Source organism: Bombina bombina, chromosome 1, assembly GCF_027579735.1.
Source record: "Bombina bombina isolate aBomBom1 chromosome 1, aBomBom1.pri, whole genome shotgun sequence".
NCBI lineage: Eukaryota > Metazoa > Chordata > Amphibia > Anura > Bombinatoridae > Bombina > Bombina bombina.
The window spans coordinates 814,396,757-814,419,185 of NC_069499.1; the positions used below are offsets into that span (position 1 = coordinate 814,396,757).

Below are 22,429 nucleotides of genomic sequence, written 5' to 3' on the forward strand. Positions count from 1 at the left end.
GTATCGACTTTGCACTCACCCCTAACACCCTTATATGGTAACCCAGAATTAACTCTGCAACACAAAACAACGCCACAACAAACCTCCCTGGCAAACAATCATGTAGGGCTCTACATAACAGAGAATAGGGTGAAGTTGAGGGAGGAGCTTGAGGGAGAGCAGCCTGATACCACCATACCTTGGTATGTCTACCTGCAAGTGTGCCATTACATAACCACCCACAGACACAAACAACAACTGACTAGAAAACAAACACCATTTGAGCAGCTGTGTACAAAGAAGGCATCCTCCAGACATCTGATATCGATACTATACACACACCTGCTTAGCCAGGGGGGGAATGCACTTCCGACATACACCAGAATGTGGCATAGGGAGTTGGAGGTAGAGCTTTCAGATGAGGAATGGCGTAGGATATTCCATGCTATTAAGTCTACTTCAGTCTCAGCACACATACAGGAATCCCAATATAAACACCTAAGTAGATGGTACCTTACACCAGCATGACTAAAATTAATCTATCCTAACACATTGGATAGATGTTGGAGGGGCTGCGGGGAACAGGGTACAATGGTACACATATGGTGGGACTGCCCCTTACTAAACAATTACTGGTCCGCAGTATGGGAGGGGATGCAGGAACTCCTGAGCTTAAATATTCCCAGGACGCCCGAGACTTTGCTTTTCCATATCCCATTCCAGGTTAAAAACCCTACTAAAAAAACCCTCTTATTCCTGATGCTAACTGGTGCAAAAAATCTGATACCTCTCCATTGGAAATCAGCACAAGTACCCACGCTGACAGAATGGAAGCAGAAGGTGTCGGACCTTCTGACACTTGAGAGATACCATTATGCTAAAATAGCAAAACTAGACAGATATGATCTTTTATTGCAGATGTGGGGAGGTAGTGAGTGAGACGCTGAGGTAATCTGCTATAGTGAACTGAGTTGAGTGAGACCTGAGCCTGATTTGTATTTTACCCCTTTAACTTTTTTTTTTTTTTTCCTCCTCTCGGTTTTTTCCCCCTCTCCTCCCCCATCCCCTTTCTCCCATTTGGAGAATAAACTAAACATAGAGTGGCAAAGTGTGCCCAGGCCATGTTATGTTCTGAATATAGTTATCTGTTTATCTGTGTCTATATGTTACAACTTCAGTGAGATGGAGTATGAATAAGTTTAAATTGTTATCTTAGTTCTTGCTGTGTGACATTATGTTAGCCATTATCACAATGCTCCCGAATCGCAACAAGACAACAGGAAAAAAGACTTGTGAAAACTATGGAGCTTTTTTCTAAGTTTATATAGATATAAGTAAAGCAAGAGAGGAAACTGAACTTCTGTGAATAATAACTACAGATCTGAGCTCTGGCTGACATGAGCCTAAAAGGGACTACGAGTCTAAGTCACAATTCATATTCGCTGTTACTGTGGACTTTATTGTTCATTCCTGCCCAGTCGGCATTTAATACGTTGTACTGTAGTGTCATGTATATTTTTTCTTTATTTTTCTCTCTCTTGTATCTTGTTTTGATCAATAAAGCTCTTTGGGAAGAAAAAAAAATAAAAAAAAAAATTTTCAAGAACTTCCAATGAATCATCATACTTTGAATAATGTGGGGTTGAGGAGCAGACTAACGACGGAAGACAGAGGAAGACAGCCACTTAAACCAGTAGCAAGACTTCTGATTTGACTATATAGAATAAAAATCTTGTAAGCGCAATTTTATTGCATATTTGCTTTTATTGTATTATTAAACTCTTGAATCTGAGATGGGCTTTTCCCTTTTGTCTTTCTAGATTTTTCTAACATACTCCTTAAAAGGACAGTCTACTCCAAAATTTTTATTGTTTAAAAAGATAGATAATGCCTTTATTTCCCATTTGCCAGATTTGCACAGCCAACACTTATTAAAGGGACACTGAACTCAAATGTTTTCTTTCGTGATTCAGATAGAGCATGCAATTTTAAGCAACTTTCTAATTTATTCCAATTATTAAATGTTCTTCATTCTCTTGGTATATTTATTTGAAATGCAAGAATGTAAGTTTAGATGCCAGGCCCATTTTTGGTGAACATCCTGGGTTGTTCTTGCTGATTGGTGGATAAATTCATCCACCAATAAAAAAGTGCTGTCCAGAGTACTCAACCAAAAAAAGATTAGAGCCCTTTTTTTCAAATAAAGATAGCAAGAGATCGAAGAAAATTGATAATAGGAATAAACTGGGAAGTTGCTTAAAATTGCATGCTCTATCTGAATCACGAAATAAATCATTTGGGTTCAGTATCCCTTTAATATACTTTTTACCTCTGTGATTACCTTGTATCTAAGCATCCTCTGACAGCCCCCTGATCACATGACTCTTTATTTATTATCTATTAACTTGCATTTTATCCAATTAGTGCAGTGTCTGCCACAACTCACAGGCGTGAGCACAATGTTATCTATATGGCTCACATGAACTAGCTGTCCCATGTTGTGAAAAGCAAATAAAAAAAGCATGTGATAAAAGGCTGTCTTTAGTGGCTTAGAAACAGACAGAAATTTAGAGGGTTTAAAAGTTACAAAGTATATTAATATAACAATGTTGGCTGTGCAAAGCTGGGGAATGGGTAGCAAAGGTGTTACCTATCTTTTTATACAATAACAATTCTGGTGTAGACTGTCCCTTTAAGAAAAAGTTAAAAACAGTTGTGTTGGAAAAGAGCTGCTCTCCTGATCCAAGTTATGAGTGAATTTTTGGAACTGGTGACTGTATTTGATGTTTGATGACTGCATAAATAGCATATTGTATATACATTTATAGTTATAACAATAAGATTCTAATAATGTGCCCAAAATAGCACAGATATACTAATATTGTTTTGTTTGCTTTACAACTGTATAAATAATTATTGTCAGAAAAATAGGAAACAGTTTATTACCTATTATTTGGTTGTGTGTTTTATATTGTTGTCCATAAGGTGGGAGATGCACAAAAAAAAAAGAAAGTAGGAGCAACTCCATGAGATTCACGTCTGCCTTTAAAACAGTGGTTAAGAAATATGAGTTGTAGCATTTGAAATAATGAGAGCGTTAGCAATCCTAATTAGAAATCTGCCATAAAAGAGGAAATTTTAGAAAGTGAGCTCTATAATGTATAATGACACTTCACCACATAAAGATGATAAACCTCACAACTCAATTAACGAATTGTCATGGACGTGCAGTAGACTCACATGAATCAGTTAAAAAAAAAAAAAAAAAAAAGATTTTTTTTTATTAATAGAAAAGAGCAAATTATTAAGGTAACAGCTAAAGTCCAAAGCACTTACCAAATAATTTATATATTTGGTAATATTTATGTTTCACAGTTTGTACCTGAATAAAAATACATTTGGTTAAACTGTTTCTGTTTAATTTAATATTTTAATGCACCAACATTTCTTTTGTGCACAGAAAATAAACTTGGAAGAATATAAGTATCACAGCTTTTGTATCTTTTGAAAAAATTAATCCTAATTGATCCATGGCCTGCAAGCTTTTGTTTACTCTACTACATACTTTTGTAAATAAATACATAAACACATTTTGCTAAGCCTGCCACAATCCATTGTAAAAGCTTCATCTCTTTAATAACTTTGCCACCTTTTATACAAATACTGCTTTTTCTATAGAGTTTGCTATAAAAAATAGCTTTCTTACCAATAATTTGTCAGTGATACTTATATGAAGTTTAGTCTAATTTTTAACTAGAAGATTATTATGTAGTAAAACTAAGGTCCACCCAACCTGCTAAAAAAATGCCCAACCCATGAGTACTGTTAGTCTCCAGCTCCGCCCCTGAGATACCTATTGGTCCCACCCACAAGTCTTCACCTACCAGTCTCAGAGAGTCTTCTGGGAATGTTGTGAGGTATTCTATATATATATATATATAACATAGGGACAGATTTCTCATAGGACAAATGTCCTTATTGGTGGCAAACTCGAGCATTGACTAATATTTGTGGAGCGGCAGTTAAACACAGTCTTATCCAACCAGGGTTATTGCACTCTAGCAATTGGCTGCGTGAGGGCAGGAGGAAAGCATTGCTTAAGGATTTGCTTGTACAATGACAAATATCAATTCGCGGTCATGGGTGTACAGGTTCACTATCTGTAAACCTGATCTGTCCAAAAAATGATAAATCTGCCACATAGCGCTCAAGACTGAGCATAACTCAGCTGGCTCTCATGAAAAGCAGCTAATTCTTAATCGTATACATGGCATTGCTGAATTCCTATTTGCAATAAAAATATATTTTTCCCCCTTTATTTTCCTAATAGATACACTATAGTAAAATAATAAAAAAGGAAAACTTTAATATACACGCAATAAACCTTTTACCTGTATTAAACAAAAGAGCTTTTAGTCCCCAGAGTGCATGATAGCAACATATGCCTATCAATCAAACAGACATCTGGAAGTAAGCGCACTGGACATACTATTCCCATTGCGCACTTGCCCTGGGGAAAGAGCATTTACAGTGCCTATAAATTCATGCTTGTATGATCGACATCCATTAGAGTAAGGCCTCTGTTTGTGTAAAATATTGGTAAACATTTTAAACCCAGGTATACTTATTTTTTTTTATTGTTTCACTTTAGTTCATCTATTATCGAAATGTAAATACTAAAATTTTAGGACCCTTTAACACTTTTAAGTAATATTTCCTTTTGTACAGAAACACTGAAAGGAAATGTGGCATAGCATTTCCATTGGGTCCTATGGAAAATCTCATGGATGTCTAGATATTCTGAGGTAGCATCTGTGGGAATAAACGGTGCTAGACTAATGTGCATAAGAACATATTTTATCAAGAGACAGACAAAGCCTCATAAGAGCTATAAACATATGCAAGAAAATAGCATTATGTTCCTGGCCATTTTAAAGCTGCAAATAACTTTCACTGAGTAATTTAAGTAGTCTGGTTTGCAATATAAAATTCAATACCTTTGCAATATTGTGAAGCCATTTGGTTGTCATGCAAAGAAAGAGCATATGTACTGCTTAATAAAGAAAGGTCAATTCTGCTATAGAGCTCACTGGAGCATAATGCTGCAGATAAGCTGTTTTCCTTATCCTTTGTGTATACACCTCATATATTCTTTTAGCATTCTAGTTCTGTTACACATTGCTAACAAAATTTAGAAGCAAAGAGCATTAAAAATAATAAATAAATAAAATGCTATCTCTAAACATAGAGGCTGAAAGGTTTTAATGTGAGATGAGAAATTGCTACTTTACTGAAAATGTTGTGGTGACATAGAATATGTTCCCTGGTTTAGTAGTATTTCATGTTTGTTTGTAAAGTATCAAAATATTTATTTCTTAAAGGGATAGAAAAAAAAATGATTTTGAAATTAAGAGAGGGCATACATTTAAAAAAAAAAAGTTTCCAATTTACATCCTTTATGAAATTTGCTTTGTTCACATGCTATTCTTAGTTGAAGAGATACCTATGTGGATGTCTGGAGCACTACATGGCAGGAAATAGTGCTGCTATATAGTGCTCCAGATATATGCATACTATTGAGCCTCCCTGATTTTACACAAAAGATAGCAAGAAAACAAAGAAAATGTGATAATAGATGTAACTGAGCTACACATGAGTACAGTAATGTCTATGACTAACTAAGGCATATAGAGTGTCATCTTTACTACACACTTACATAACATGTAAGTACACATTTGCAGATGCCTAATTATAACACATTGCACTTTTCTGGTGCTGCTGCATCCCTATTGCACTTATTCACCAATTGAAGCTCATAGACAAGTCTCTCACTAAAACCACTTAAAGGGACATAATACTCATATGCTAAATCACTTGAAACTGATGCAGTATAACTGTCAAAAGCTGACAGGAAAATATCACCTGAGCATCTCTATGTAAAAAAGGAAGATATTTTACCTCACAATCTCCTCAGCTCAGCAGAGTAAGTTCTGTGTAAAAAGTTATACTCAACTGCTCCCAGCTGCAGGTAAAAAAATAAACAAAAATGAAGAAATGAACAGCAGCCAATCAGCATCAGCAGTGCTGAGGTCATGAACTTTTACTGTGATCTCATGAGATTTGACTTGACTCTCATGAGATTTCATTGTAAACTTCCTTTACCTGATTGGTGAAATAAGATGAGAGTGCACGATGCTCATCCCTTCAGCTGTCCTAGGACAGACATACTAATATGCTGCTTAGAAATCCTTTACAATGGGATGTGGCTACTGAGAAACTTTTGAGGTAAAATATCTTTCTTTTTTACATAGAGATGTTCAGGTGATATTTTCTAGTTACAGCAATACTGCATCACTTTCAAGTGTTTAAACATTTGGGTATTATAGCCCTTTAAGTAAAAAGGCTTACATCCAGCAAATAGAAGCTCTCAAATCAGGAGGGATAGAGCCTAATAACTTAACCTATGGGATGGTTCTCACCCATGATGCAACTTCTTTTAGCCCACTTGTGCCTTTCACAGAAAACTTTGCTGCAGCACATCAGTCTAATCCCATCCAGAAGAATAAAAGAACTTTGACATACCAAGCAGTTCTCCTTTGAACAAAGTATTTGTACAGCTAACCCAGATGTGTGGTTCATCCTATAAGGGCCTTGTTAATGGAGGTGCAGTTCATCCTGTATGGGCCTTGTTAATGGAGGTGCAGTTCATCCTGTGTGGTCCTTGTTAATGGAGATGCAGCTTTACTCTCTAAGGAACTTTAAGCAAGAAGTCTATTTCTGATTGCCTCCATCAAGCTTTGGAGAGAAAACATACAAAACACTAAGAAACTACAGCTCTCAACAGTACATTGAAGTCTTAAACCAAAATCTGCATTATGCAAATACCTTATGGGAAATTGGCCTTTAGCTCACAGTTGCTAAACATTGTGTGACATAGTCCAGGTGAGCATTTTAAATGGCGATCACAACTAGCTAGAGCACTGTAAGAGGGATGTGCAATTTCAAGCCACTTTAGAAGCCAGCAAGGTAGACTGAGGTTAGGATTCAAATACTGAAAGTGCTGTCATAACTTTACCTTATTCAATCTAGAATACTTTGATTCCAGTCTACATTCTGACTATACAGGGAGTGCAGAATTATTAGGCAAGTAGTATTTTTGAGGATTAATTTTATTATTGAACAACAACCATGTTCTCAATTAACCCAAAAAACTCATTAATATCAAAGCTGAATAGTTTTGGAAGTAGTTTTTAGTTTGTTTTTAGTTTTAGCTATTTTAGGGGGATATCTGTGTGTGCAGGTGACTATTACTGTGCATAATTATTAGGCAACTTAACAAAAAAACAAATATATACCCATTTCAATTATTTATTTTTACCAGTGAAACCAATATAACATCTCAACATTCACAGATATACATTTCTGACATTCAAAAACAAAACAAAAACAAATCAGTGACCAATATAGCCACCTTTCTTTGCAAGGACACTCAAAAGCCTGCCATCCATGGATTCTGTCAGTGTTTTGATCTGTTCACCATCAACATTGCGTGCAGCAGCAACCACAGCCTCCCAGACACTGTTCAGAGAGGTATACTGTTTTCCCTCCTTGTAAATCTCACATTTGATGATGGACCACAAGTTCTCAATGGGGTTCAGATCAGGTGAACAAGGAGGCCATGTCATTAGATTTTCTTCTTTTATACCCTTTCTTGCCAGCCACGCTGTGGAGTACTTGGACGCGTGTGATGGAGCATTGTCCTGCATGAAAATCATGTTTTTCTTGAAGGATGCAGACTTCTTCCTGTACCACTGCTTGAAGAAGGTGTCTTCCAGAAACTGGCAGTAGGACTGGGAGTTGAGCTTGACTCCATCCTCAACCCGAAAAGGCCCCACAAGCTCATCTTTGATGATATCAGCCCAAACCAGTACTCCACCTCCACCTTGCTGGCGTCTGAGTCGGACTGGAGCTCTCTGCCCTTTACCAATCCAGCCACGGGCCCGTCCATCTGGCCCATCAAGACTCACTCTCATTTCATCAGTCCATAAACCTTAGAAATATCAGTCTTGAGATATTTCTTGGCCCAGTCTTGACGTTTCAGCTTGTGTGTCTTGTTCAGTGGTGGTCTTCTTTCAGCCTTTCTTACCTTGGCCATGTCTCTGAGTATTGCACACCTTGTGCTTTTGGGCACTCCAGTGATGTTGCAGCTCTGAAATATGGCCAAACTGGTGGCAAGTGGCATCTTGGCAGCTGCACGCTTGACTTTTCTCAGTTCATGGGCAGATATTTTGCGCCTTGGTTTTTCCACACGCTTCTTGTGACCCTGTTGACTATTTTGAATGAAACGCTTGATTGTTCGATGATCACTCTTCAGAAGCTTTGCAATTTTAAGAGTGCTGCATCCCTCTGCAAGATATCTCACTATTTTTGACTTTTCTGAGCCTGTCAAGTCCTTCTTTTGACCCATTTTGCCAAAGGAAAGGAAGTTGCCTAATAATTAGGCACACCTGATATAGGGTGTTGATGTCATTAGACCACACCCCTTCTCATTACAGAGATGCACATCACCTAATATGCTTAATTGGTAGTAGGCTTTCGAACCTATACAGCTTGGAGTAAGACAACATGCATAAAGAGGATGATGTGGTCAAAATACTCATTTGCCTAATAATTCTGCACTCCCTGTATATAAAGGCAAATTATATTGCAGTGAAAGCGTTTTAAATATCTATATAACTTTGATCTTCATATTAGGTGATATGTCCCAAATAAAACAGGTACACAAACAGAAATGGGTTGCAAAGGCTGCAGCTCAGATTCATTAACATTATATAAAACATTAATTCAAGCAGAATAACCTTAAGAAATAAAAATAACCACCATAAGTAAACCCCTCAGTGATACTTGTCCCAAACTAAATATAATTTCCCAAACTCCACTTCTGGATGATCCAGAAAGTACCACATTGACCAAAAAATAAAAATAAATCCAACTATCAAGCACCCCCCAATAAGATGCAATTTTTTTTTATCAGATCAAGGGAGCTTCTTCCCAAACATTTGCTACAGATAACAAAGAAGCCAATTCCCCTTATATATAGCCTCCTCGGCCAAACCCTCTATGACCCAGCACTCTGCCTGCAATGGGATCAAAAGCCCCTTCCCGCACATATACACTTATCCAAGGCTCACTTTACTTTCAGTATGATTGTTAGCTCCTCTCAGTCACACAATATATTCACATGTATCTTTACAACAGTACATCACAAAATCACAGCAAGGTTTGATTAGTCTAGACTTTTATCATGATGATACTATATTCCACTGATTTAATAACTAAAGGAGGCATTGGTCTGCAGGTTATTGTATGGACTTGACTTGTAATCAGATACAGCTGATAAGTGGGCGTGTCTTACACTGTCATCTTTTCTTAGATTACTAGATAACGACTTTGCTGCTAATTCTACCACATCAGTTGCAATAAAGGGTTAAACCACTTAGACCAATATTGCATCATGGAAAATGGTTTGATTTTAAAATGTTATCATTTAGTGTGTACACATTCATTCCCTAAAGGGCCACATCCATGAGTTTAATATCTGCCATTATAACCTTTCCTTCCTATATGTTCAGTGGAGCAAATTATTTGCAATGTTTGGGTTTTTCAGCTAACCGCTAACCCAGACATTTTACCAACTACTGGAAATGTCACTAAATGCTCAACATGTCATTTACCAAATAAAAAAATAGCGAAATGGTTTTACATACTCTGTTTATGATAACATATTATATATTTGCATATAACTATATTGTAAGTTTCTGTAGTCTTTAAATGGTTTGTTGTTCTGTTGATTATTGTACATTTTAAAGGTCCACATGAAAAAAAAAATAACCTTTTTTAAGCACACTGTATTTAAATAATTTTATGTCCCAACGGGCATGAATATTTATATGTGCTTAAACTCTGCTTGTAAAAATATGCAAGCAAAAAATAAACGTAAAGCATTTAAAGTGACAGTAAGCACATTGTAATTACAAGGCATTTCTGTTATGTTGCTATAAGATAAAATATCAGCCAGTTAATGTTTTCAGAACAAATTAAAGGGACACTCAATTTAAAATAAACTTTCATGATTCAGAAAGAGCATACAGTTTTACGACACTTTCCAATTCACTTCCATTCTCAAATTTTGCACAGTCTTTTTATATACACACTTTCTGGGAAACAAGATCCTACTGCGCATGTGCACAAGCTCACAGGGTATACGTATACTAGTCTGTGATTGGCCAGATTACCAGCGGAGCGTATGATTAAGAGGTTTATCACAGGTGTTTGCAATTGTCAGGCTTACTGCTGGTATTAAGAGTTGAAAATAAATGTGACCGCTTGAGCGCAATGCGATTTATGCTAGAATGATTACCTCTTCCTCAGAGCTCTGGATAACTGTTTTGCGGAACAAAAAAGTATCACAAAACACATTAAAAATACATTACAAAGTAAAGTTCCACTCACAATAACACCATCTAATAGCATTTATTTTAAAAAAAATGCACACAAAAAATATTAGGGCTCAATGATATGAGATTTCAAGTGTTAGAAAAAAAGGCAGACAAAGGGCTTTAACATTTAGATACATACATATACCTATCTAAAGATGTATATGTATGTATGTATGTATGTATATATATATATAAATATATATATATATATACACATATATATATATATATAATTATATATACACAGGGCTCAAAATTTCAAGCCCTAAGCTACTAGCCAGCCCAAAATGTTACTCGTCACTTTTGATACCACCCACTACAATGCCCACACCACAGCCTCAACCCCCCCCCCTTTGCAAATGTTTAGCCAATGTGAAACACCTTATTGAGCAGTATTCTTTAATATAGTTTTTGTTTTATACCATAAATTAAATAATGCTACATACAGTCAAAAATTAACAAAAATAAGTGCATAGCTGTTAGCAACATCAACTAGGGTTCTGGGGAAGACAACAGCTGGACAGGAAAAGGAAGTTGTTGAACTGAGAGAGTGCAGAGAGTGTTGACATTAATGTGAGGTCATAGCAGACCTGGATTTATTTTTTATAACTATCATCTCTCATCTATCTTTCTCCACTCCCTCCTCTCTTCAAACTCTCTTTTTTACCCCTTCCTTTCTCCCTCAGGCCATATCTTCTCTTAACACTCTTTCTCTCTTCTCTCTCTTTTCACTTAACTCTTTTTTTTTTTCTCCACTTTCACTTTTCCTCTCTCCAATCTCTATTTGCCCCTTTTTACCCTCTCAGTCAGAAGTAACAGTCTAAGCACTAATAGGGTCTTTATAGCCCTAGAGGAATAACATTCAATAGGAGTGTGTGTAATATCACTGTGTACCGTTGGTGTTTACTTATGAGTTTTAAAATAGCCAAATGTATTCCGGTATCCAAAACGTATGATTTATACTCTATGAGGCTGATAGTATCTCCGTTTCATTAAATGTGCACAGAGAAATACCTATCCCTTTAAATATTTGTCATAGAGCTGCGAACGTCTAGGCTCTAAATTGCATTGAGAAGGAAACGCATTGAGAGGAGACGCTCATGTTATTATTTTAAATTGCCTGACACTAGTTCACTGTTCATTTGTTGCTCAGAATTTCAGCCGCTCTAGCTATAGTTAACTTCGTTATACAGTCTGGGTTGTGCCAAGACTTTTTTAGTATAGGGCTATACTGGAGTTGACCTTATTTTGCAAGCCATCCAAGTGCAATCATTTAACCAAATACATTAGCATTCTACTGCATGTTAATCGAGCTATTCCGTTACTTATTTGTTATCAATGATCCACATTAAGATCCAAAGCACAATTTATTTACTATATAGTATATGAAAACTATGATAATCAATTTATCACATTACGATAAATATTTTTCATATGTATGAAATTAATTTAGGGGAGTTGAGAATACACACTAAGTAGCGTTATACATTGGAGCATTTTATTACTGCCACCTGGAGCCCGACACATGCTAACAGTAGTTACTACCTGACTGTTACTTTGTTGCCAAACCAGGAACGCATTGTTGCTTGATTTACATCCACAAACACTATAAATCTGGTTTTCCTTCTCAATGCAATTTAGAGCCTAGACTTTCGCAGCTCTATGACAAATATTTAAAGGGATAGGTATTTCTCTGTGCACATCAGCCTCATAGAGTATAAATCATACGTTTTGGATACCGGAATACATTTGGCTCATAAGTAAACACCAACGGTACACAGTGATATTACACACACTCCTATGGCTGCTATATATAATCTAATGAGACTAATTAGCTGATTATTCTAAGTAACTTTAATGTGCATATAGGGGATTTTATCTATTATTAATACTCATAGGCCTTATTTTCTTCGATTATATCCCTACTACTTATCTTTTATCACACAGGACTAGAGTTCAGTGTCGTTTTTGATGTTGTGTAATATTTATGCACCAGCAACATCCCCTTTGCATAATTTGGGATTAAATATAAAATAATAAATTGATTATCCTTACATATATATATGTGCATTTGAGCCATTTGCAGTCAAGAAGCTGAAAACATAAAAAAATCTATTTTTGCTATATTTATATTTAATAAAGTGTTTTTTTTACTGTTAATATTTCCAATTCCACTGTTCTTCACATAGGGAAATATGTTCTAAGTATTTTTAAATAGATATGCCTAAATATATCCGTATATATACAGTATCTATACCTTTTATAATCTTGTGTATATATATATATATATATATATATATATATATATATATATATATATATATATATATATATATATATACAGGTAGCCCTCAGTTTACGCCGGGGTTAGGTTCCAGAAGGAATGGTTGTAAATCGAAAACGTTGTAAATTGAAACCCAGTTTATAATGTAAGTCAATGGGAAGTGAGGGAGACAGGTTCCAGGCCCCTCTCAAAATTGTCATAAGTAACACCTAATACATTATTTTAAAAAGCTTTGAAATGAAGACTTTAAATGCTAGACAGCATTATAAACCTAATAAATAATCACACAACACAGAATATATCATTAAAAACAAAGTTAAATGAACAAAAACATTTGCTAAACAGCATTATAAACCTAATAAAATAATCACACAACACAGAATATATCATTAAAAACAAAGTTAAATGAACAAAAACATTTGCTAAACAGCATTATAAACCTAATAAAATAATCACACAACACAGACTTCACTTGCATTTTTCTGCAAACAGCTCTTTCTATGCATTCCAATCTGGACGAAGTTATAGACAGGAAAATCTTGTTCCTTTGAAATCTGCTCGCTAGCTCAGGTCTGGTTAAACTGATTCATTTCAGCTTGCTTGGCTTTCCTGCAACACAAGCGGACAGCTCCACCTACTGGCTATTTTAATAAATGCACTGCTTCTCAATGCTTTTCAATAGCAGTCACATGACTGAAAAAAAAGGTTGTTATTCTGAAACTGTGTAAATTGAACCGTTGTAAAACGAGGGCTGTATGTATATATATATATATATAAATATATATAATATATACACACACACACACACATATATATATACATAGGTATAGATATATTGTACCAAAATACCATCAGATATATGTAGAAATATGTATTTATGAATAAATAGAACATATTATTCTATGTGAAGAACATTGGAATGTGAAATATTCTTATTTTCTAGTCAGGTTTGCGCACATGAGAATATGTGATTGGTTGTGCGTGCGAGTAGGGTGTTTTTTAACAACTTTTTTTCTCCATTGACTTTGATGGGTGAATATGTTAAAGTGCATGCATTATTCTAAGTTTGACTTTTTGCTCTCGTAGGGTTAGCACGAGTGCAAAAACAGTTTACTTTCAACTCATAATATGAGCGCAACCCAACGAGCACAAAAAGCTTACTTCTAGGGTAGTTAACGCTCAAGCGGGAGTGTAATCTGGCCATTTGATTTTTGTGTTTACTGGGGAGTGTGCGAAAAATGCAACTTTACACAAAATCAAGTGATGTGATCATTTACAAGGCAAAATTTGTTTTTTAATATAGGACTATGCTCATTTATAAATTCAACCAATCAATGGTTAGATAACAAACAATAATTTAACCTGTTTTAGACAAAATTGTCTGTGTCACTTTACACTCTTATCTTTTAGATAGCTTTTGATATTTCTCCAGTAAAAGATATATGCTCTGAAAAATTTCCCAGGCCAGGCACAAAATCTGTACACAATAAAAAGGGAAACAACCATAAATAGCTGCATATTTTGTGTAAATACAAACCTCTGAACAGATTCTTCATACTTAGTTTTTTATATCAAACTTGGCTCAGTTGCGTCAATGTTCTGTTAGTTACCTAGAGAGACATGAAATAAAATATAACCTCTGTATATAAGCAACCTCTTTTTACACCAGTCTACAATTGTGTGAAGGCCAACACAATAAAATGTGTTTACTCAAGTGCCGCTGGGCGTCTTTTATGGCATCTTTTAGATAAGCGACTGTTCTCCTTTGTTTCTGACAAAGCGAGCAGTTAAGATTTCACTCTCGCTCTGCTGTAATAAATGTCCATATCATTTTCACAGGTTTTTTTTTAAACACAAAGGCCTTTATATGTATCCTAGCCTCTTATTCATCCCACCTGCAAATAAGCCATATTTCCCGTTAACTACAATTGTAACTCTAGATATAGAACACTATCGGCTAGATTACGAGTTTTGCGTTATGAGTGAAAAAGCATCATAACGCTGCTTTTTCACTACTGCTGGTATTACAAGTCTTGCTGGTATATCTGTACCGCACACTTTTTTGGCCGTAACACAACGTAACTACCGTAGCTTTCAAAAAGGTATGGTAAAGAATATAATATGATTTTTTGTAGTTCTGCCATCTTCTCTTCCATTCTCTCCCATTACGTCTCCCTTTTGTATTTTGTCTCTCTCACTTACAATATGCTGTTTCTGTGCAGACTTTCCTCCTCCCTTCCCTTTATGTTATTACCTATTTTGGTCTAAAATTAATAAGCTGCATAAGCAGCTGTGGTGTAAGCTTTCTCGTGTGCACCCTGCAAAAAGCTAAAAGGGCATTTTAAACATATTTTCAGTTTACTTTTATTATCAAAATAGTGGGAAAGCCTGTTCAGAGGGCAGTCTATTGTGGTGACTGAACCACCGAACCACCCTGCCATTTTCGGAAGGGCAGTTTATTGTGGTGACGGAACCACCCAGGTGGATTCTGGTGCATCCAGGTGGATTCTGAAAATGGCATGGTGGTGAAAGAATCCACCTGGATGCATCCAGGTGGATTCTTTCACCACCCTGCCATCCAGGTGGATTACGAAAAAAGCAGGGTGGTGAAAGAATCCATCCAGGTGTATTCTTTCACCACCCCTTTTGCTCTCTCTCTTCCCTCTCTTTTGCGCTCCTTCCCCCTCTCTCTTTTGCTCTCTCTCCCCCTCTCTCTTGCTCTTTCCCCCTCTCTTTTGCTCTGCGCCGGATGTTCCTGGAAGAAGAAAGAAGTCACCGCTGGAACAGGACCTTTTCTGCCGGACTTCAGCAACCGTGAGTACCAATCTGGGAGTTAGACTTAGATTTTTTTAAGGGTTTTTTTTGGGGGGGTTTGTTTTATTTAGATAATGAATGGGCAGTACAAGAGCTAAATGCCCTTTTAAGGACAATGTCCAAACAAATGCCCTTTTCAGGGCAATGGGTAGTTTAGGTTTTTTAGTGTTAGGTTTTTTATTTTGGGGGGTTTGGTGGGTGGAGGGGTTTACTGTTAGGGGGGACTTTGTGTATTTAATTAATGTAAAAGAGCTGATTATCTTGGGGCAATGCCCTGCAAAACGTCAATTTAAGGGCTACTGGTAGTTTATTCTTAGAGTAGGGGGTGTTTTTATTTTGGGGGGGCTTTTTTTATTTTCATAGGGATTAGGTTTAATTTTGTAAAATTTGGTGATTTGATTTTTTATTTTCTGTAATGTTAGCCTTCTTTAATTTTTTGTAAACAGCTTTTTTTTTGTAACTTTAGTAATTTTTAATTTAATTTGTTTTTATTTAGGGGGTGTTAGTTTAGGGGGTGTTGGGTTAGGGGGCTTAGTAATTTAATTAGTTATTTGCATTGTGGGTTTTGGCGGCTTAAGGGGTTAATAAGTTAATTAGGTTTATTGCGATGTTGGGGTTTTGCGGATTAGGGGTTAATAGTTTAATTATGTTTATTGCGATGTAGGGGGTTTTCGATTTAGGAGTTAATAGGATAAATAGGTTTATTGCGATGTGGTGTTTTGGTGGTTTAGGGGTTAAAAGGGTAATTAGGTTTATTGCGATGTGTGGGTTTTGCGGTTTACAGGTTAATAGGTTAATGGGTTAATTATGTTTATTACGATGTGGGGGTTTTGCGGTTTAGGGGTTAATAGGGTAATTAGGTTTATTGCGATGTGGGTGGTTGACGGTTAAGGGATTAAGGGGTTAATTACTTTATTATTTTGCAATGTGTGGGTTTGCGGTGTAGGTGTTAATACTTCGTGTGTGAAGTTCGTTTTTTTTTGTTATACTTTGTGCGGGCGGTGTTTTTTTTTTTTTGTAATGCTCCGTTTGCCTTCGCTGCATCCCAGTGGATTCCGAAAATGGCAGGGTGGTGAAAAAATCCACCTTCGGTGAATTCTTTCACCATCCTGCCATTTTGGGAATTCACCTGGATGCAGTGAATTCTTTTGGCTGCCTCGCGCTGCCAACATTCCATTGAGGATGCGTGTGTAATTGCTGATGGCGACGGACATTACAAACGCAATTATAATATAGATTTGCTTTATTCGCTTGGTATTCTTTGTTGAAGGAGCAGCAATTCACTACTGGGAGCTATCTTAAAACATCAGCACCACTAATCAGCAGCTAGCTCCCACTAGTGTATTGATGCTCCTTAGCCTTGTATGCTTTTAAACTAAGGATGCCAAGAGAATTAAGCAAATTATATAAAAAAAAAAGTAAACTGGGAAGTTGTTTAAAACATGCATGCTCTATCTGAATCATACAATTTTGACTTTACTTTACCTTATAAGCAAATAAGCAGTGGAGTTTTATTGACAAATTATTTTCCCCTATTTGCCAGCCCCCTGTATCATGTGATAGCCATCAGCCAATCACAGACTCACATACGTATACACTGTGAACTTGTGCACATCATCAGTATGATGATGCTTTAGAAAATGTGTTTATAAAAATGACTTAGAAGTAAATTAGAAAGTCTGAATCATGAAAGTTTATTTTTGACTTTAGTTTCCCTTTAATGGGAGGAGACTATATGGACTTGATACTTGGAGACAAGACTTCCAACTTGGTTGGCAAAACTATCATTGCTTTGCAGTTCCCTACTGGATCCTCCCCATGCTATGGTCAATTAGGGGCAGATATGTGAAATCTTCCATGCACACTTCTAATGATCAGAACTGGAAAACTTTTTATTTTCAGCGTTAAAGGGACATTCCCGCCAAAATTTTAAATACACATCAATGTAAACATACTTGCAACATACATGTATTGGCAGAAATGCTTCTAGTAAAAGTTATCACTGTTTTAGTGTTAGCATGTTTCTGTGCATGTGAAGAATAGCTTGATATTCTCAGTGCACCAGAATTTTAAATACTGCAGCTGGTTAGAGCACCAGTGGGGCTTGTAACATGTCAGCGATTAACAAATTGAGTCATTACCAGATGGTACAAGCACCTTAGGCTATCTGAGCAAGTGCTGTATTTAAAATTCTGGTGCACGGGGCATACTTAAAGGGACAGTATATATAAAATTGTTTTTCCCTTAATGTGTTAACAATTACTTTTTTTACCAGCTGCAGAGTATAAAATGTATGAGATTTGCTTTTTTAAGGTTTATTTGTGTATATGAATTAGCTGATTTTGTGTTTTGAAGCCACAACCTAATAAAATGGGTTGAGCTTGTAGGTATAATCAGTTCTCATTACTTTATCACATTGTGTACATATACCTGCTTCTTTATATTATATCTGTCCATAAACCAATCACCAATACCTGGAGAGAACAATGGAAAATTAACATTTTATTACCTTATCTCTTCTATAACCCACTGGGAGTGTAATTTCTTTTACTGGCTGTGTTAACATAGCTTGGCCTTGAGGCCAAAAACTTTCAGGATGGGTGGGGATACCACAGACTAAATAAACTATTTCAAATGCCAATACTTGTAAACAATTTAATACACTCCAGTAGGTAAAGTGGATCATTGGGAACAAATTAAAGGGGAGAAAAATGTTGAGTAAACTGTCCCTTTAAATACACTTTTGAAACAGCAATAGCTTTTATTAGAAGCATTTTTGCTAATACATGTATATTACAAAAATGCTTCTATTCAAAACTGTAATGCATCCATGTGGATTCCAATATTGGCTGGAATGTCCCTTTAAATTACAGAAAAAGGGGTAACAATAAAAAATGAAAGTATATTGCAAATTACCATCCTTTAAGCAGAAATGACACAATTTTGAGTTGCAACTTTAAAATAATACAGAGGTATGTAAATAACTATTTCACAGGTATATTTATGTTGATCTATTCCTGTTTTATTTTCCTCACTGTTATATTTCTTTTTTTTTTTTTTTTTTAAATTGCAGCAAAATAAAGCTTTGCGCACAAGATGAAAAGGATAGTTTGAATGTATCTAAAGATTACAAACAAAAATAATACAGTCAAAGATTTGCACTTTCAAAGAGTTTTCAAGCGCTGTAGTTTCAAGGGCGTTTCATCTCATTTATCTGTTTCTTGGTCTTGCATATTTTTCATGTTGAGTGCTCTGATAGGAATAATAAACCTTTATGAACACTGTGATTATTTTTAAGACAATTTGTCAAGGTCTCCATACTGCAGATAATCTGCAGAAATGTGCAGTGCATTGTATCACAATAACAATGACATTTACTCACATAACTGACCTTCTAAATAAGTATAATGATGTTTTAGTGAATGGTCCCCTGGCATCTTTGTACTAGTAGAAGATTAAAGCAGATTTAAAAAAAAAAGAAAAAGCCAGGCATATTTGCTTTATAACCATGACAAATATGCAGAATTTAGTTGCGATGATATTAGTAAATAATTATGTCTTTCAGTTAAGAATTTAAGTAGAAAATTTGAAATGCAGTGTATTTAACCTTGTGAGTAGGTAGATAGGGTCAATATTAGTCAAATGTAAGATGTTTGTATTGTTTTCATTTTGACAGGGGTTATATGTTCCACTTAAAGGGTTTGTAAGGTACATTTTTTATTTATGTGTAGTAAAAAATAAATTGTTGATTTTCTCAGTTCCACTAAGGTTTTTTTTTAAGCAATGGTCACAGCCATGTTGGAACCTAGGTTTCATATTATCTATATCTTTAAAAGAGAGTGCACAAACAATGGCTATTCGATTGTTACTTTGACAATATTCAACACAATATTCACACAGCATTGTTTACACACTCCCTTTTAGTGCCTGATTTCTATCTGTCTGTAATTGTCCTCAGAAGAAGAGACAGACAGATTAAGTTAGATAACCTAGGTTTAAACATGGCAGCATTCATTGGTTTATAGAAACTAAATCTTTACATTTATATCTTCAATAATTTAACAAATAAAATAAAAAAATGACATACTATCTTTGGGTTAATTTTTGCTTTGCATTATTGCCAGTATTAATTTACAGTTCAATATTCTGTTAATATTTATATACACATATACAGGCAGCCATGTAGATAACTACCCTTAGAAGCAGCATTTCTTTAGTGCACAGAGTAAATGGGAGAAATTACCTAATTACTGTAATTCCATAGAAATACACTTTTTGAAAAACAGACAATTAAAATATTGTATAATAAGCATATATCTTTAAGGTCAATTTAAAAACTTGAAAACCTGGTAAATTAAAAAGAAAGCACTTATTTTTTTATCATTAAAAAGTATTTTCAATGTGACAAAAATCATTTAAAAAGAAAAACATGAAACATCCAATAATAAATAACATATTAACAACAGTTTTTATCAGTATTCCACTTTTGACTGGTATTTCATTTTGTAAAAATAAGCAAAAAACAAGACAATGGATAGTGGAATACTGTTAAAAATAGTTTAACTATTATTTGGCACTTACCTTTTTTACAACTTACCTTTTTACAAACTGTGGAGCTATAGTATTGCATGTCATTTTAATACCACCTTAAATAAAGGTAGAATTCAAATTCCTGTGTGGCTCAAAATACATTTAAACATTTCTACGCAGATGTAAACAGCATATGCATTCTTTAAACACAGAGCATACATAACTATAACAACATACAAGTGATCTAATGCTCAGAATCGCCACTGCTATACTTTTAGTTTATATAGGTAATGTTATTAAAGGGACATGATACCCAAATGTTGAAGCACATAAAAGTGATCCAGCATAGCTGTAAAAAGCAGACTAGAAAATATCACCTGAACATCTCTATGTAAAAAAAATGAAGAAATTTTACCTCAATTCTCCAAAGTATTCACATTCCACTGTAAAGAGACTTTAAGCAGCCAGTCAGGATGCTTGTCCCAAGACATACTAGGAAGTGTACATCTGTCATGTGCAAGCACAGACATGTTATTTTCCTATTCAGTTTAAGTAAATTCTATGAAATCTCATGAGATTTCAGTGGAATCTCATGAGATCACAGCAAAGGCAAAGCATTATCTCGGCACTGCTGATGTTGATTCAATTGTTTTTTATTGTTTTTTTTTTTTTAACTTGCAGTTAGACAGCAGCTGAAGTATAACTGTTTACACAGCACTTACTCTGGGAGTTAAAATATCTTCTCTTTTTACATAGAGATGCTCAGGTGATATTTTCTTGTCATCATTTTACAGTTATGCTGGATCAGTTTCAAGTGATTTGCATATGAGTATAACGTCCCTTTGAATTACATGAGGTGGTAGACCGCATCCAATAATTTTGAATCAAATTTTAGATACTGCGTCCAAAATGGTTCTGTAGTTTATTCAAACCTTGTAGGCTGTACATGTGATATTTCATGGTCAATCTCTATTTAATCATGTGACCTTAAAGTACTGCGCTCTTTGTAAATCTCACTGCTGTTATGTAATATGCATTGCACTGAAGCATCAGTCAAATTCCCTCTGCCAACAGGCTGAGACAAACTGCAACAAACGAAAGAAAGGCTGAGACTATTACTCTGCGCTCTTATTCACAAACATTATGTAAAGGTTACTGTAAAGGAAGCCTTGGAGTTCAATATCATGTGTTGGACATTCATTTGTACATTGTAAAAGATATTACTTAAATATACAGCTCCCTATCTCATTTGTGACCATGGGGGTTGAAGCTTCAGATATTGTAGTTTGATTTTGAAGTTATGTGCATCTTCTATAAAATAAAATAAAAAGCTGCAAGCAAGCAATTTTCAGAGCTATCCACAAAGGATCCACAAAAAAGCAAAGTAATGTCTTTAAGCGTATGCTTCACGCTGTGAGGCCAGCCATGTACCATAAATAAATAAAGAGGATTATTGCTGTAAGGAGCACTTGAGTTGATTGGGTTTGATTGGATTGAGCTGCGTAAAGGTGTGAGATGAACCCCTTGAGGTGAGACGAGCAGGTGATCAGTACAAAGTAGACACTTTGACTTATTTAGGGAATGTACACACAGGAGAAAAAAAACCCAGAAGGCTGAGGTTTTAGTGACTTCACATCATCTTATTCATTTTATATCATCACCCTTTTAGATCAGCAGGTGATACAGTTAAGATTGCTTAGGAACATCAATATACCGCAAAAGTAAAACATGTATTCTAGAGAGTGGAATAAGGTGATATTTAGTCATTGTACTTAGTATTTAAACCTCAGTCTACTTTTTTTTTTCTGGAAGTTTATAAAGAAATCATAATTATGGTGAAAAAAAATGTATTTGGGAAATTGTGCACCAACAATTCAACTGCAATTTTATTTAGAATATATTAACATGCTTCATGATTGTTACTGAGATATGTAAAGTTACTTTTTTATTATTGACAATCTGCCGCTATCCTTCACTCTTTCTATTGATTCACCCCAGACTATTTGCCCTCAGTCTCATCATCCTCAGCCTTTCCTTTGCCTTTCTTCTGCTTGTCTTCTATTATTTCATACTAGTACTAAAGCCTGTGTACACGGGCCATTTTTTGCAGTACAGCGGTCCCACCCCTTGCTCTCTCCCCCCTCTCATTTGCTCTCTCTTCCCCCTCTCTTTTGCTTTCTCTCCCCCCTCTCTTTCGCTTTCTCTCCCCCTCTCCTTTGCGCTCTCTCTCCTCTCTTTTGCTCTCTCTCTCCCCTCTTTGGCTCTTTCCCCCCTTTCTTTTGCTCTCTCTCCCCCCTCTTTTGTTCTCTCCCCCCCTCTTTGA

The 22,429-nt window shown here is 35.6% G+C and overlaps 1 protein-coding gene across 1 annotated transcript in view; it reads left to right on the forward strand.

The window, feature by feature from the left end:
* Positions 1 to 22,429, forward strand: part of DIAPH2 (diaphanous related formin 2) — a 2,325,141-nt gene that overhangs the window by 2,102,400 nt on the left and 200,312 nt on the right.